Source organism: Podarcis melisellensis (assembly GCF_964234715.1).
Source record: "Podarcis melisellensis genome assembly, chromosome: 7".
In the NCBI taxonomy this organism is placed as follows: domain Eukaryota; kingdom Metazoa; phylum Chordata; class Lepidosauria; order Squamata; family Lacertidae; genus Podarcis; species Podarcis melisellensis.
The window spans coordinates 19,574,379-19,592,015 of record NC_138539.1 but is presented as its reverse complement, the minus strand read 5'-3'; positions in this window follow the sequence as shown (position 1 = coordinate 19,592,015).

Genomic DNA, 17,637 nt, shown 5'->3' with positions numbered 1-17,637 from the left:
GTGCTACCCTGCTCTGCCCCAGCTCCGTTCAGAGATGGTGTTGGAAGAGCAGCTCCACAACTCTGCCCCAGCACACTATTGCATCTGTGTGTGAACCTGTCAGGATGCTGTCATTGACTCCCAGTTGGTTGCCCAGGTAAGTATAAAGACAAATAAGTTTCTTACTGTCCTTTTCTTTATTTCAAACTTTACAGAGAGAGGCTATAGAACCCAGCCTCTTGGATAATGTTGTTGTCCCGAGGGAATCTCTACCCACCCCTTCTCTCCCAGTTCTTCATTCGCCGTCATCATCACCTCCTCTATGGGTGCCGCTAAATGCCCTCTGTCTTTGAACTCTTGGCTCTACTGCTTTTAAGGCTTCCCAGGTTCTGGGAGATGGTGGGTCTGCAATGCTTTCTTATGACGTGTCAGCTGGGTGTTGCTCTGGCTCTCCCATTATTTCCAACTTTCCCCTTCATCTGCCTCTGAGCTGTGACCTCCCTCAACCTCCTGTTGTAAATCTATACTGTCTTCTTCTTCCTCCTCCTCCTCCTCCCCCTCCTCCCTGGAAGGGTGTCATGGTCCGGTTCATGGGTGGTCGAAGTCCCGGCTGGGGACGTCGGGACTTGGGGGCAAGATGGCAGGGTGGGAGCAGGAACAGGAGTCCAGAAGCCAGGAGTCAGGAAGCCAAGAGTCTGATGGTCAGAGAGCCAGGAGTCGAGAAGCCAAGGGTCCGAGAGTCAGAAAGCAAGGAGTCATGAAGTTAGGGTTCCAAGCATCAAGGAGCAAGGAGTCATGAAGTCAGGGGTCCAAGGATCAAGGAGCAAGGAGTCACAAAGTCAAGGGTCTGAGGATCAAGAAGCAAGGTATCAAGGAGCCAAACACAGCAAGGCAGGGAGCATGTTTCTGTGGCAAAGAGCCAAAAGGAAATGCTGACCTTATATCCCTTCCCAGCTCTTGCCACCAGGTGCTGTGAATTACCAATCGGCCTCACCTGTGTGGCCGCACCTTGCCTCTTCAGAACAAATTTGGAAGGCCCCAGTCCTGCAAAGTCCTACTGGTCACAGGGCCTGGCTCCTGCACGCACTCCTGACAAAGAGTCAGGATGGGGAGGCGGTCTCCACCATAGCTCCTCCTCTACCCAGTTCCTGACAGAACCAGGGTTAAGTGAACCTTGGTGGTTATGCTCTGTTTCCACAGTTGGAGGCAGTACTGTTTCTGAATACTGGAGATTACAAGAGGAGTGTGTGTGCTCTTATGCTTGGGTCCTGCTTGTGGGATTCCCACAGGCATCTTGTTGGCCACTGTGAGAACAGGATGCTGGACTAGATATGCCATTGGCCTGATCCAGCAGCCTCTGCTTATGTGCTTATGAATGGCTTTGGCTTCTGCAGTGCCCTCCATTCAGCTCTTTGAAGTGACTTTTTCTCTTTAGTCTCCAGTTTGAATTTTCCTCCAATTAAAGCCTACTGCCTCATTATTGTGACTGTCTTTATTCATTACCATCCCAAAGTAGCTATAATTATCTCTGGGTCTTTTGTGTGTGTGTTTTTGCTCTTCCCTGGACCACAGCATTACATCAGCCTCTTTCACTAACCTCTGGCTATAGTTCTTCTAACCATTTGGAAAGTTGGCTTAGCAGAACGGTCTACAGTCTCTTTCCTCCATCGAGAAATCATGCTATAAAAATATTTTTTTCATTCCTTTCAGTTTCTATTACTACACGGATCCTGGAAAAACTCATGCCCAGGCTGAATATTTATGTATGGATACATATGCCATTGTGTTGTGTTAGAATATGATAAGGGGAAGCTAGGTAACTTACACTGTGGTTAGATTATGTTTTGTCTCTAGTGAGCATTTCAAGGAGATTCTGTGACAATAAGCATTCCTCCTATTCACCCTGGTTTGCTTGTGTGGTCTTTATACACCTTCCCATTAATCATTCCTCTATCCCACTCTAATCAGTTCATTTTCTCATCACTTTCCTAACTGCAAAAAGGTTGTTGTTGTTGGTTGTTGTTGTTTTTAAAAGTAGTTTTTCTTGTATTAGGGTAACTGATTGCTTTTTTCTTATGCTTATTCTTAATTATTATTTATACCCTGCCCATCTGGCTGGGCTTCCCCAGCCACTCTGGGCGGCTTCCAACAAAATATTAAAATACAGCAATGCATCAAACATTAAAAGCTTCCCTAAACAGGGCTGCCTTCAGATGTCTTCTAAAAGTCTGGTAGTTGTTGTTCTCTTTGACGTCTGGTGGGAGGGCGTTCCACAGGGCGGGTGCCACTACCAAGAAGGCCCTCTGCCTGGTTCCCTGTAGCTTGGCTTCTCACAATGAGGGAACTGCCAGAAGGCCCTCAGTGCTGGACCTCAGTGTCCGGGTAGAACAATTGGGGTGGAGACGCTCCTTCAGATATATTGGACTGACTGTAACCTAAAGAAATGTTCTACGACAACACAGTCATCTTCTTGGAGATCTTTTTCTGAGTGAACAGTTTCCTCTACTTCATCTGTGGAAACTGATTGTGCTGTAGGGCTGATGGCTTTTCACTGCCTTCTTCAGCCACAGGTAAGGATGACATTTTTAAGCGTGTTTCAGAGTTCAAATTCCCGCTCAGCCATGAAGCTCACTGGGAGACCTTGGGCCAGTCACAGTCTCTTAGCCTTACCCACCTCACAGGGGTATCATGATAATGAAATGGGGTGGAAGAGAACCACGTATGCCACCTTGAGCTCCTTGGAGGAAATGTGGGCTACAAATGTAAGAAATGAATGAATTAAATGACCGTGCAAACCTAAAATTACAGTGCGTTGATTAAACTCTCCTGCAAAAGACTGGCAGTCTGGAGATGACCTTATATGCACATCGGAGAGACAGTGGAAATCTGCAAAAATAACATGCCACAGATTCTATTGTTGCAAAACTCTCAATGCTTAGAATTCCAGTGCTGAAAGTCAGTTTCCTGTGTATTTTTCTGCTGTTGTAAACTTGGTAATAAACAATTGAAATGCTCAACTGGAGCTCCATATGACGCCACACACACTATGTGCAGGCATGTGTATGGGACGTTGCACATCCACATGGCAGCGTTTGGTGGCGGCGGCTCCTCTTCTTCCTCTTCACAGCCAGTGAGGCACCCTTTTCCGTGGGCAGGGGCTCAAGCTTGGAGGCAAAGAGACCCTGCCTCAGTTTCCAAGGCCCCACCCCCTGGAAAAGGGTGCCTCGCAGGCTGGCTGTGGAGGGCGGCGCTGAACCGCTTGTTTCTCAGAAGCAGCAGCACTGCCACCTGCTGGCTTTTCTCATTGACTTTGTGGGTGCCTGGCCCCCACAATTACAGTGGTACCTCGGGTTACAGATGCCTCAGGTTACAGATGCTTCAGGTTACAGACTCTGCTAATCAAGAAATAGTACCTTGGGTTAATAACTTTGCTTCAGGATGAGAACAGAAATCACGCGGCGGTGGCACAGCAGTGACAGAAGGGCCCATTAGCTAAAGTGGTACCACAGGTTAAGAACAGTTTCAGGTTAAGTATGGACCTCCAGAACCAATTAAATTCTTAACCCAATGTACCACTGTATATTATTGTGGGTGCTCTAGCACCCATGGCCCCCTGGAGCTGGCTCCTATGCTGTGTACCCTCTCTACTCCAGAGGCAGAACGGTCATCCTTGTCACACCATGCTTATTAGGTATCTGGGGTATTTGTGCAGCCACTGCTGGAAAAGAATATTGAATAAGATGAACCTTTGATTTGATGCAGAAGGCAATTCAGAAGGTCCTGGGTTTGCTTTCACCAGTGCATAGCTCACAGAAAAGTGTGGCTCTAACACACACACGAGAGAAATATTAGAAAGCATCAGAAACATAATGGCAAACAGGTTTCTTTCTTGCATGTTTTGAAAGTAGTAAGCTATTTCAATAGGCAAAGATCAACTTAATTAAGTAGACCATAGAAGGGAAAGTAGAAATGGGAATGCCTTTTGATTAAAAACATAAACACTGTAGACAATGCTGTTCCCATCTATAGACAGGCTGAGCAAATATAAAATGGGTTTCTTTGTTGCAGCTATTGATGGCATTTGCATCTTATGCAAACTTCATCTTGCTGGCTTGATACTGAATGCATCACATGAAACTTGTATTGTTTAATGTGTTCTATTGAACTGTTAGCTCATCAGTATCTAGACATTCAATTGGAGAAGTTAACAAAGACTCTGTTTTGTTTTTTAAGAGAGAGAACAAGGCAGAAAAGAAATGGGAATTAGTTAAAGACCTACATAACCCTTGATAATTAGTCTTTCCTGCATGATTAAGCAAAGCATATCCCAACCGCATTTGGATGACATTGCTAAATGCAACTTTTAAATTGAAATAGGATTGTAACTTATATCTGATCCATATGAGATGAAAAAATAATCTAATTTTGAGGGCATAATGGTTGGGTTACTTGCTCGTAATCATTTCTTTTTAAAGTCCAGCTACATCAGATGTACACAACTTGTGACCCACCAAACTAATCACAATTCATTGTCCATGTATGACAGCTCACTCAAGATGCTATAAATGTCCTGTTACTGTCTCTGCATCCATCAATCAGCTTTCATCAATCATTACAATGAAGTGCTTTCAGAATTCATTGAAAAATGAAAGAAATAGACACCTTATGGTTGCTTGTGCTGGAGTTCAGGGTGGAAACATTCTGGCCCTCTAGATGTTGCTGGACTCCAGTTCCCATGAGCCCCAGCCAGTGTGGCCAACAGCCAGGGATGATGGGACTTGTAGTTCAACAATATCTGGAAGGTCAGTCCTGTTGTAGTTTAACAGCATAGCCTTCTTACTTTTTGCCATCCTGAAGAAAATACTGTGAGTGACAGCAGCATAGAATGCTCTGAACAAAGTGCACAGCATTTTCATCATCTCAAGAGATGTTCCATTCATCCCCCTCTTTGTGACTAGCATTATTAAGGATAAGACGATGGGGATTTGATGCATTTATGTTTGGCTCAAGGAGAGCACAATCCATTTACGGGAGAAGTGGCTTTCTGCTCAGGAAGGATTACTCCTCAAGGGAGCACCCCCCCCAGTTGAGAACAACTCAAATGCACCTTGTTGTTTTCAGAGTGTATTTTCATGAAAGCGAGACCTTTGTATCAACAACCATCACCAGTCTGGGTAAGTGTGGTGTCTTCAAGGGGTAATAAAAGTTTGAACTAATGGAAACATGCACAACTTGTGTCCCGTGAAACCTGTCATAAAGCACCAGCCATGGAAGATGGCCAACTAGAGGCTCATTTACCATTCTTCTGCTCTCTGCAGAAGACATTGGGGCTCTCAGTCTGTGGGTCAGGCCACAGCATATGGCAAGTGGGATGTGTTGGTTCAGGTTCCACCAAGTTGGTAGTGATGGTCATCAACCTGGATGACTTTAAAAGAAGATTAGAAAAAATGATGGAGAATAAGGCAGATGGTGGCTACTGTCTCCTATGGTTATGTTCTCCCTCCACTGCTGATACCACAAGAGGGGAGAGCAGTGTTATACGGAGGTCTTGCGAAAACACCTTGGCAGGGCTGGTCAGAGGGATGGGGGAATGAGATGTGACTCTGGAAACCAGTCATGAGGAGCAGTACAGTGGCTTGGGAGGTGCTGATCTGGACATTGGGGAGGGGCTGAGCAGGTAGTCAGGAGAAAGCTCCACGGCAGGAATAGCAAATATCCCAAGCACAGTGGGAGAGGTGTCTGAATCAGTCATTGTCTCACCTCTTACTGGTGAAGCAGTCATACCTCTGAGGAGGTACTTGAGTCTAGGCCAGACAAGGAGCCACCACCATCAGGGATGCAACACCAGTTGCAGTGGCATGAGCAAACCCAGCCTACTTGTAGGAGGGGCCACTTGTTTACCCAGTTTTGTGGCTCAGATGAGACCTGCACAAATGATTGTGTCTACCCCACTCTTCAAAAGGGGAGTTCCAGGGTGTGTATCAAGTGTTAGAGCAACATCTTGGCTTATGTCTAGCCATGTACCCTAGAGCTCTGTATTAGTTTGTGAAGTGTTGTCAAGGTCCGGTCTATAGGTGATCAAAGACCTGACTGAGGACATTAGGACCGGGGGCAAGATGGCAGGGTGGGAGCAGGAATGAGAGTCCAGGAGTCAAAGGGTCAGGAAGCAAGGAGTCACAAAGTCAAGGGTCTGAGGATCAAGAAGCAGGGAGTCACGAAGCTGAGGTCCAAGGATTAGGAAGCAAGAAGCCCAAGGCAGGAAGCGTGTTCCTGTGGCAAAGAGCTGAAGGGAAATGCTGACCTTATATCCCTTCCTGGCTCTTGCCACCAATGAGTTACTAAGTGGACAAACGGAAGAAGGCCCCAGTCCTGCGAAGCCCTACTGGTCACAGGGCCTGGCTCCTGCATGCACTCCTGACAAGTGTGAACCTTGTAAAATGATTTATGTTTAGGCTGAATAGTGAATTTTGGAATAAAACCTTTGGTAATAGCTGAGCTGAGAGTCCATGAACTGCATGCAGAAGTGGGAACCAGGATACCGTTCTGGCTCTTTTGCTTATAAACAATACAGGGTTATGACAAATGTATTTTGTACGTTTGGCATGGAGTGGGGAATAAATGCAGTACTGAAAACGTAACTATGGTTAAGGTTACAAAACACTACTAGTAATGCTGTTGGACATCCCATCAAATAATTAATACAGAAATACAGAAGAAGCCAAATGGATTTCCCCTTGATGGAGTACTACTGAATCACACTGCTCCAAGGCATGTTAACAGCAATAATGTAAGTGGGTTTAAAAGGGGACTTGACAAGTTCATGGGGGATAATAATGGATTCATTTGTGTAGATAAATATTCAACTATTACAAAAACAGCGCAAGTCTCCAGTACCCATTCCAGACAATGAAAATGACTTTATTAAAGGCTGTCCCATAAGCTTTCCACTACTCAGGCAAGTTGCAATCATGAAATAAAATGTGTTTATTTATTTACAAAAGTTATATACTGCATGATTGAAAAGTGACATGGTAGAAGTTTATAAAATTATACATGCTGTCAGGGACAGCCCAATACGGTTTGGCACCTGTGGCAAACCACAAAATGGCACCCTCTCCCTGCTAGGGAAGAAGGGTTACGTGAAGACCTATATCGGGAACAAAAGATGAGTAAATATTTACATGGCAATCTGCTGCCCCTGAGGAGTCTGCCGCCTGAGGCGGTCACTGCACTTTGTCTCATGACATGAAGAAAGTGGGTAGAGAAAAGTTTCTGTCTCTATTATCACCAGAACTTGTGGACATCCAATGTTGAAAGATTTGGAAGAGATAAAAGAAAGTACTTCTTCATTCAGGGACGCGGGTGGTGCTGTGGGTAAAACCTCAGTGCCTAGGGCTTGCCGATCGCATGGTCGGCGGTTCGAATCCCCGCGGCGGGGTGAGCTCCTGTCATTCGGTCCCAGCTCCTGCCCACCTAGCAGTTCGAAAGCACCCTTAAGTGCAAGTAGATAAATAGGTACCGCTTTATAGCGGGAAGGTAAATGGCGTTTCCGTGTACTGTGCTGGTGCTGGCTCGCCAGAGCAGCTTCGTCACGCTGGCCACATGACCCGAAGTGTCTCCGGACAGCGCTGGCCCCTGGCCTCTTAAGTGAGATGGGCGCACAACCCTACAGTCGGACACGACTGGCCCGTACGGGCAGGGGTACCTTTACCTTTTACTTCTTCATTCAGGAACTCGTTCCCACACAGAGGCAGTGATGAGCACAGATCTGGATGGTTTTAAAAGAGAGTTAAAGAAATCCATGAAGAATAAGGCTACCATTGGCCACTAGCTAGGATGACCATGCTTTGGCTCCATGGTTGGAAGCTGTATCCTTCTGAATACCAGCTGCTGGAAGCTGCAAGAGGGGAGAGTGCTCTTGTGGAAATTAGATGGCGTTTTGGCTTGTTCCAGCATGAACCAGCTTTACAGACCGAGCTGGTGAATTGAATGAGAATCACCTGTCTAGCAAATGAACCATACTGAAAATTCAGGGTATAAGCTATAGCAAAAGCAGGTCTCTATGGCAACCATCTTTTTGGTATTTTGCCATTGGCCTGTTGCCGTTTCTCCCCACCCCCCGCCCCCCGCTGATCAAATAATGTACAAAATGTTGATCAGAGGCTTTGATCTCCTATCTCATATACAGCAGAACTTGCACAGCTTCACATTCTTGCTACACTCCCACTAACGGTGCAAGAAAGTTTAATTATCATCCTTGCACTTCCCCACTTTAGTTGATGACAATAATTTATCAGTCGTTGCTGAGTTTGATGCTCTGGCAGCTCAGCCAAATCAGAAGGTACTGTAAGAACCACGCTAAGTATCACTGCCAAGCAAAGAGACGAACTCATATGGATTCTGCCATCTGTGATAAATAGATGCATGCTAGAGAATATGGTGGTGGGGGGAAGACACATCTCTCTGTGGGGGATATGTTAAATTTTCAGGTTTACTACCCCTAACACTTTAGAGTAAAATGGAAGCGCTGGTGAAGGTGGTGGTGGTGGTGGAAGAGAACTGGTGAAGCCCAGGATTCCATAGTATGTCAGATAACGTGGGAATTGGAATGAGAAGTTTGAACAAGATAAAAGGAAATACTAAACAGAAGGAGAAACAGTGTTACAGCAGCAGCAGAGAGAGAGAGAGAAAGGAGCCAATTCCAAGGACATCCTTTATATAGACTCCCACTCTTAAATCTGTTGCATTCCACCAGTATGCCGGGTTTCATTCTGCTATCCATAGTTAACAGGGAATCCTGTCATTCTAGATGGATGCAATGGTTATGATAGCAAAGCGACTGGCAGGGACTAGTGAAGGAAGGGACAAGGCATGCAAAATGGCTGCTACTCGAGGGAGTGGGATAGGAATAGAGGTCTAGAAAAGGAGTAATAAAGATAAATGTAGAGTCCTGCTTGGATCAGGCCAAATGCATTTCTAGTCCAGTATGCTAACAATGGCTAACCTGATGCCTATAGAAAGATCACAAGCGGGATACGAGAGCCTTTCTCACTGTTGTGCAAGAGGCATTCATAAGCATGGAAGTAGTCTGTGACCAGTAGCCTTTAATTTGCCTTATTGTCTATGGATTTGCCCACTCTACTTTTAAATCTATCCAAGATGGTGGCCACCAATACGTTTTGTGGTAGCAAATTCCATAAGTTCACAGAATTCCAAATATTGCCTTTGGTCCGACTTGAATTCACCGTTCAGCTTTGCTGATCTAGTATTAGATTCAGGTAGGTAGCCATGTTGGTCTGATGCAGTTGAAATATATTAAAACAATTGTCCAGTAGCATCTTGGAGACCAACTAAGTTTGTTCTTGGTATAAGCTTTCGTGTGCATGCACATTTCTTCAGATACTAGTATTACGAGAGCTGAAGAAAACTCTGTATCCACCTGCTTTACACCATGCATAATTTTATAGTCTGTTTCTTCCTGCTTACTCTTTATTATAATATTTTTATTTGGGTGTATTAGATTTAAAAGTTTATATACAGGCACAAACACACATACACACATAGAGAGAAAAACAACTGGGGTTGGCTCAAGACATTTTGCACACACAGAAACTTCAGCACTAGTGAGCAGACAGCAACCTTCATTATACCTAATGCAGCAGGCTAGCTATGTGCGTCACAACTGTGTGTTGTCATCCAGCATTTTGCCTCTACACTGTGCCCATCGGCAACCATTGCCTGAGGCAGCTGGCTCATTTTGCCTTATGATAGGGCTGGAAAACTGGTCTGGTGGGAGATCAAAAGAGTCATTAGAACTGTACAGTTTGCAAGTCCACAGTCAAGATAGCTTGTATGCTAGTTGAAAAATAATGTCTAGCAGTTCTCAGAATGACATAAGAGTTTCAGGAACTCTGGATTAAGCCAAGGAAACCCATTATTTAAAGTTTAATGACCCAGAGGAGCCTAGCTAATGCTTCATATCCCGGATCAAAACGTAGAGACATCTCAGTAGAAGAGTTAGGAAGCCATATTTCTCTTTCCCAAGGCAACCCTGTCCACCTCTGTGATCCCGGTGTTCCTGCCACATGGCACAAAATGACAAACGTTGTGGATAGAAGGAGGAAAATAGGAACAGATGCTCTCACTTCTCTTCCAGCTTCAGAGAAAAAACCAGATTCAATCTCCCTCTACCATTTTTATAATTGAAGGGTATTTCACTGCAGATAATCAGCACTTGTGCTGACTTTTGGCAAAACGATGCTTCCAGGAGTATTATTTTTCTACTTGTAAGATTGAAATGAAACAAAAATAAAACTGGTAGTGCAGAGTTCGAATCCACAGACACCCAGATGGAGATGAGAAGTAGGGGTCATGTATGCAAATTCCTTCTGATGTTACCACAGCATGTGAGCGGCATCCGTAAGCACAGTGTGTAGTCTGCCACATTTCACAAACAAAACAGGGACACATTTGTAAAGGTCCTATATTATATCAGGGATCACTCCCTAGGGATGAACAAATCTGTCAACTTAAATTTCTCATTTCTCCCATCACCCATCAGCATTTTAGTGCAAATTTCTCTCAATAAGCATGCATAGAAAAGCTCCAGGTAACCATTCAATGCAGTACTTTATTGAGTCCCAGAGCTGACTGTACTGCAAACTAATTGGCCATTTCGCTCAGAAATTAGGACACAATCCCAATGGGCCGAGGTTCAGCTTTCCATAATATTTGCTTCCTAGGTATTTATCTTGTTAAGCAAACCTCAGATAATTTAAGAATCAAAGCACAGGATAACGAGTTTCACTTTCTCCTACTGAAGTTTTGACAGTTACTATCAACCAAACTAGCTACATTAATTAATTAAAATGAGACAGCTGTCACTGTCCTGTCAAAGAAACCACGAGTGCTTTGGGTTTATGTTGCAAATGGGGTGTTCAGATTCATTTCTTCCTGTATGCAAAACTGGCACACAACCAACTCACACTGTTTTTAGTCCTAGGTTTTTCAAAGTATTATGCTGTTTCCTGTCCTCACCAGTGGAAAATCCTTGAGAGAATGTTTCCATACTGTGTTGAGGCTTTGGCCTTCATTGTCCACTCCCCTGGCTCTCCGCTACTTTATTCTGTTCTAGACATGGGTGCAGGTATTTCTGGACCTCTGCCTTTCAAGAAAATTGCCCTACCAGAAGCATGCAATGTTTCACAATGGGCAAAATGAAGGCTTGTGCTTTCATGGGTTGAGGAGAGGGCAGCATCTATTCCTATCTGGTTTCACCCCCTTTAACAATGGATATAGAGGTCTTGTGCAAAACTGAGATCCTATTATTATTATTATTATTATTATTATTATTATTATTATTATCCAGTATATTGTATGATCCAGCCCTGTTTAGGGAATGTTTTAATGTCTGATATTTTATTGTGTTCTGAATATTCTATTAGGAGCCATCCAGAGTGGCTGGGGAAACCCAGCGAGATGGGCAGGGTATTATTATTATTAAGATCTTGAAGAAACTGGGTCCTCTAAACTGGGTGTTAAAATTTGGATGTACAGTACTGTCAGCATGTAGCAATTGGTGGCAATAGAGACACTGATATTGTTTGGGCTGTTAGGGGAAATTGACTAAGCTATGCTCACCTGAAGAGCAAATGGAAGCAGGGATGTGCTGACAGAGACTCCTAACCCAAACATCAGCATGCATGTGAAGTCCACAAAGTGCTAATGAGCTTCCATACCAGAGGTGACTGTGGTTTAGCATGGATGTGGAAAGGTAAGGAGAGCACTCTGGTCATTCTCTCTTAGATCCTATTGCTTTCTTATGCCAATTAGAGCAGATAGCAAGTCCAGTTTGGCCCACCATGCCATTTTCTGCAAACCATGTCCACCCACCAGCTGATGTCATTGGTGATGTCAGCTGTTGGTTGAGAGGACACGGTTTAATCTTCCATTGATTGGGCTGCCCTGTTCCAGCAGGGAACAAAATTGCACAGCCAAGGCAGCAGGTTTTGACCTCTGCCGGTCAGCTAATGAGCAAAGAGTGAGATTTGGGACTTAAAAGGGAAGGGAGGTAGACTTATAAAGGTTTTTGCAAGCTTTCTCCCACTGCCTTTTTAAGTTCTTGATTTCAGGGAACCACGGTATCCTACATACTGCCTTTGCTGATCTCTCCATTGCAACAATATCAATAATAATTGGTATGAGCTTTTGTGTGCATGCATACTTCTTCAGATACACAGAGGTGTATCTGAAGAAGTGTGCATGCACACGAAAGCTCATACCAAGAACTAACTTAGTTGGTCTTTAAGGTGCTACTGGAAGGAATTTTTTTTGTTTTGACTATGGCAGACCAACACGGCTACCTAACTGTAACTGGAACAACAACAACAACAACAACAACAACAACAATAACTGAAATCTGCCACCTGAGGTGGCTGCTGCACATCCCTCCCTCATGATAAGGCTAGCAATCTCTGGTTCTTTTGTCAGGAAGTCCACGGTGAGCCAAAGCCATTTTGCTGCTTGAAGCAAAGAACAAGATGGTGCCCTACTCTGTTTCATGTATAGGAGCTGATTTTACTAAGACTTGAATCTGACTTCAGTGCTGGTGACAGGATATGTTCTCCACAGCAGCTGAGCTTAGGGGGTTGGTGGTGGTGGGGCGGCACACACAGCTCTGTCTCTAACAATTTGTCATTGCAACCAGCATCCCCTGCCTTACTCTGCCAAATGGTAGACCTTTGTAAAACATGTCCTGCTTTTGCTTCCTGTTATTTCCTCTTTCCCCTCCCTCTCCAACAATTAAGATTTGCAGCCTTCATACGGGATAAATATAACAGGCCTAAAAATAAAGAAGAACTAAGGCATCAGTTACCTGTTTTCACTGAAGAGCAGACAGAATAATTTGGGGGCACGTTGTGTAAACCTCTTTGAGAGCAGGCTGAGAAATAAATGCAGCCACAAGTTACATCAGTGTCAAATTGGTTCTAAGCTAGACAGTTAGAGACAGAACCTTGGCACCAACAATTTGGATAATGGATCACGTAAGGGGAGACATCAAACTTTAAAGCAGTGTGCTCTTCAGTTAGTAATTGATTTCTGATTGCATTTGCACTCTGTTGCTTGCTTTGGGACAGAAGTTGGCATCACAGTCAAGCCACTCAAAAAGTACATTTCACAGTGATGCATATTACTAATAATTGCCATTAGAACATTACAGCAGATAGAAATCTTACAGCCTCTCATAAATTATGTGCAATTCCATCCCATTCGTGTGTTTTTTCTTTTAAAAGAAAAAGAGAGACATCCTAATTTCTAATAAAATCCAGGAGAAATTGCCATTTTTAAAGATTTTCTTAAAAGCATACTGCTTTAATATTTCTAGTATTGATTATTTAAATCATTTATTAGGCTGTCTTTAAGAATAAAAAAGCCCTCTCTCAAGAAGGCTTCCACGACAAAAATAAAAAATACATTGGGATTAAACCAAAGCTAGCTAGTTAGCAGCTTCTGCATGTTGGAGCAGATAGCTTATTGGCTGGTGTGTCCAGTTGCTGACATCAAACACAATTGTTTCAAGGCATTGCCTTTGCTACTGATATGCTATTGAAAGAAACATTGGAATAAATTCAAGTATAGACACATATATAGCCTAGGACAGTGGTTGAAGATCAGCATTCCCATCTTTATTGCAAGCTTTCATCTATACCATATGATGCCAATGGACCTCTTACAAGCAACGAATAAACACCGAAAGGCCTCACATCCAAAGTTGCTTTGCCATGTATTTGAGTACGCATCAGCATTCATTCTGCTCAACGCAGAAGTACACAAAGAGGTCTTATAATGAATTATTGCATATATTAATAGCTCATAGCTTGAAGCAGTAGGATGAATAAAAACTGACACTTCTTGGAATAAAATTTGTCCAGACCCAAAATATTGTTTAAAAGCTTTACTAACAGAACTTGTTCCAAACAGATACAAAAACAAGTGATGATACATCCAAATAGTTGCATAATATCACATGCTTGTCCAAGCATAGGTTCAGCCTCTTAAAAATATAAAATAACTATGATCAGAGCTGAAATTAAAGCTCTCTCGCTCCCATAGCCTGCATTCCAGCCTAAGGCTATGTTCTCCTGGAGAGAAACTGTTATCACATCCTTTGTCCTTGGTGGCTTACAGAGAAAGATAACTCTCTTCAAGATGATGATTTGTAACTGTATACCTCTCACATGATCTAAAGTAAAACACCACGTGAGAGAGCCAGCCAGTTAATTATCAACCTTATTCTGTCCTGAGACTTTTCTCTCAATCTGGATAGTATTCCACAAAACTCCACAAAGCTCTCATAGATTTACTGAAGAGAATCAAGGCACATGATTCCAAGACACATGATTTGGAATCACATTCCCAAAAGATGTTCTCTTTGGAGTTCATGAGTTATGTAAGAACAAATGAGTTCACCCTTCTTTCTAGGTATGCAAGCACTAGACTGAAACAAAGGAGGAAGGGAGGTTTCATCCCTGTCTGGGCAGAGCCAATGGAAGAGAGGTCTTTTCCCTCTCTAGGAGGCAGAGCCAATAGAAACTAGAATATTGCTGTGCATACAGTTCCCAACCTGCCTTGAGGTCTAAAAAAAGGGGGAAAGGCACTATCTTTTGCTAAAGGGCAGAGTTGTTATTCCTTCTACCAAATACTAATACACAGATTAATAACTGACCCTTGTGGGGGCAGACCAAACCTATTTGGTTACCCAGAGAGCTCTTCTGAGCTTCAATGGAATTTTCCATGCCTCTTTAGCAATACGCATTCAGAGCTATTTTCCATTTCAATGTACAGTTAATCACGAACCAGATCATGGGTCCATCTAGCTCAGCTATACATACCAACTAGAAGCAACTCTGGAGGGTTTCAGACAAAAGGCTCTCTCAGCCCTACCTGGACATACTTGGGACTGAACCTGGGACACAAAGCGAGGTTTTACCACTGTGCTGAAGCCCTTTCCCAAAGGTTGGGCTGTTAGCCTATAAGGCTCCAAATGCATTGGGATCTGGTTATCTGAGACAATGGCTTTCGCCATGTCAGATATTCCCAGCTATTGCTAAATGCATCAAGAGGGAACCTGCTGGTTGCGTTTTTGAGACCACATATTTTTGCCAAGCCATAGTGCTGAACTAAAAGGGTGTGTGTGTGGGGGTTCCAATTGGCTTTTCCGAGCACAGGAGGCAAGTTATGCAGTTAGGGACTGTACCAGGCCAGACAATTCTTCTCACGAAGCTGCTGTCCAGCATAATGAAGTTCTCAAACATCCTTTACCCTGAAGAAGGGCTGCAGCTCAATCATAGAACAACCAGGTCATGAGTTCAATCCCCAGCATCTGCAGGTAGGGCTAGGAGAGACCATTTCCTGAACCCCTAGAGAGCGACTGCCAGTCAGTGCTGACGTAGAAAGAGCAGTGGTGTGCCTCTGTATAAGGCAACTTCCTGCACCTACTCAAAAGTAAGTCCCATTGAGTCTGGTGAGCCTTCAGAAATATCCACTTCTCTTTTTCTAGTGTGGGAGAGCTTAACTGCTGTGTTTGTCAATACAAAATAATAATAAAAATATCCAGCAACCAAATCCATCTTTATCATGCCTGTTCACTGGCTCATGAAAAAGCTTGTCTGCCAGATCATCAGAATTCAACAGCTACCTCTGCAAGGGTTGACTGAAATTAATTCAAAATTCAGAACAATTTCCTCCGCAGTGCATGCTGCAATTAACCATATCCACATTTTTTAAAAAAAATGATTTAAATTAAATTAAAATGCAAACTCTGTTACAAATGAAAAGAGTATTTGGGATACCAATCATGAAAGCACCTTGTTGCTTTCAGTGAATCTAAGTTTTTGAAATGTTGTTAGCTGGGGATAAATAAATAAAAAACACCTGACATAAAATTAATCTCCATTATTCTTTTCCTTTGACATGCAGTCAGATTTAAATCTGCAAATTCGGGAAGGGTGTCAAGCTTGAGATTGACTCAGCGTGTCTGTTTCTACTCCTTTGCAAAAGTGCAAGAGAGAACAGTGCCTGGAAGTCTGCATGTGTGAAACTGGAACATCAGTATTTGAGTCAACAAACTTCAAATCGTTTTAGGGCTGAAGCTGTCGTCTCACTGCAGGAGTTAAAGCTAAGGCTGAATTGCATTTTGGTTCACTATTCATTGACCTGAAGAAATTTGCATTTTTGAGAGGAGCCAACTTTTGTCAAATAGTGATGCAAATGACATAAATATTGAATCTGTTTGGCCATTTTTCATCCAAGTCCTGGATGGAAAGTCCTGCTTACACAGACCAGTGAAGCATTGTAAGGCAGGCCATGTGTTTTGCATGAAGGCTCAATCCCCAGGCTCAGTTCCTAGCATTCCCTGGTAAGGCTTGCAGAGACTCTTGTCTGAAATTCAGGAGAGCTCCTGCCATTTAGTGTAGTGAGCTAGATGGGCCAATGGTCTGACTCAGGATAAGGCAGATTTCCTACATTCCTTCCTAGGGATGGTAAGCAGTAGGTAGATCATCTACTAGTAGCTCTCCGAGGCACTAGCAGTAAATTATCAATAGTTTTTCTTGCCTCCAAATACTTTAACAAAAGCAACAACAGAGTGCTCCCAATCCATATTGAGACCCCACATCTATTATATCCATTAGGGTTGAAAATTCCCATGAGTTCCAGTGGAAGCTTTGCCCAGTACAAATGGGTATAAGACCCCTGGTGTGGATCAATACCTCTGCTTTGTTTCAACAAAAGTAGGTGCCGTAACTCACCATAAGAGCCAGTGTGGTGTAGTGGTTAAGAGCGGTAGTCTCGTAATCTGGAGAACCGGGTTCGCGTCTCCGCTCCTCCACATGCAGCTTATGGGCGACCTTGGGCTAGTAACACTTCTTTGAAGTCTCTCAGCCCCACTCACCTCACAGAGTGTTTGTTGTGGGGGAGGAAGGGAAAGGAGAATGTTAGCTGCTTTGAGACTCCTGAAGGGGAGGGATAAAGCGGGATATCAAATCCAAACTCCTCCTCTTCCTCCTCCTCCTCCTCCTCCTCCTCCTCCTCCTCCTCCTCCTCCTCCTCCTCTTCCTCCTCCTCCTCCTCCTCCTCCATAAAGTTATTAGAGTAAGTCACAGAGCAACTTGGAGCAGCCCTAAACAGAGGCCGGTTTGACAACAACTGCGTTCGCTGCTCCCAGAGAGGCTAAAAACTATGGCAAGCTAGCTGGTTTGGGGGTCGCTCCTGGTTCTGGTGCAGGTGAAATAAATGTACCCCATCTCCCTCATTCTCTTTGCGAATGCACGTGTGTGCAAGAGTAGATGACTAGCTGGAAAGCTTAAAGCCCACCATTGCTATATGGGAGATGGACTGGAGAAAAGGAAATGTGAATTGGCCACACCCCATAGCTTGACCAATCACTGCTAGGCATGTTTCCATTGACCATAAAAATATCAAAAGTTAATTTTCCCGGATAGCTCCTTTTCCAACTTCACATTTTACATTGCCTGCCCAGTTCTAAACACATTACTTGGAAGCCCAATTGAATTCTCTGCAATTCACTTCCACATAACTCATTTAGAATCAGACAGCCTATTCATTTGTGGGACAGCAGTGAAGACAAGCAGGGACAAT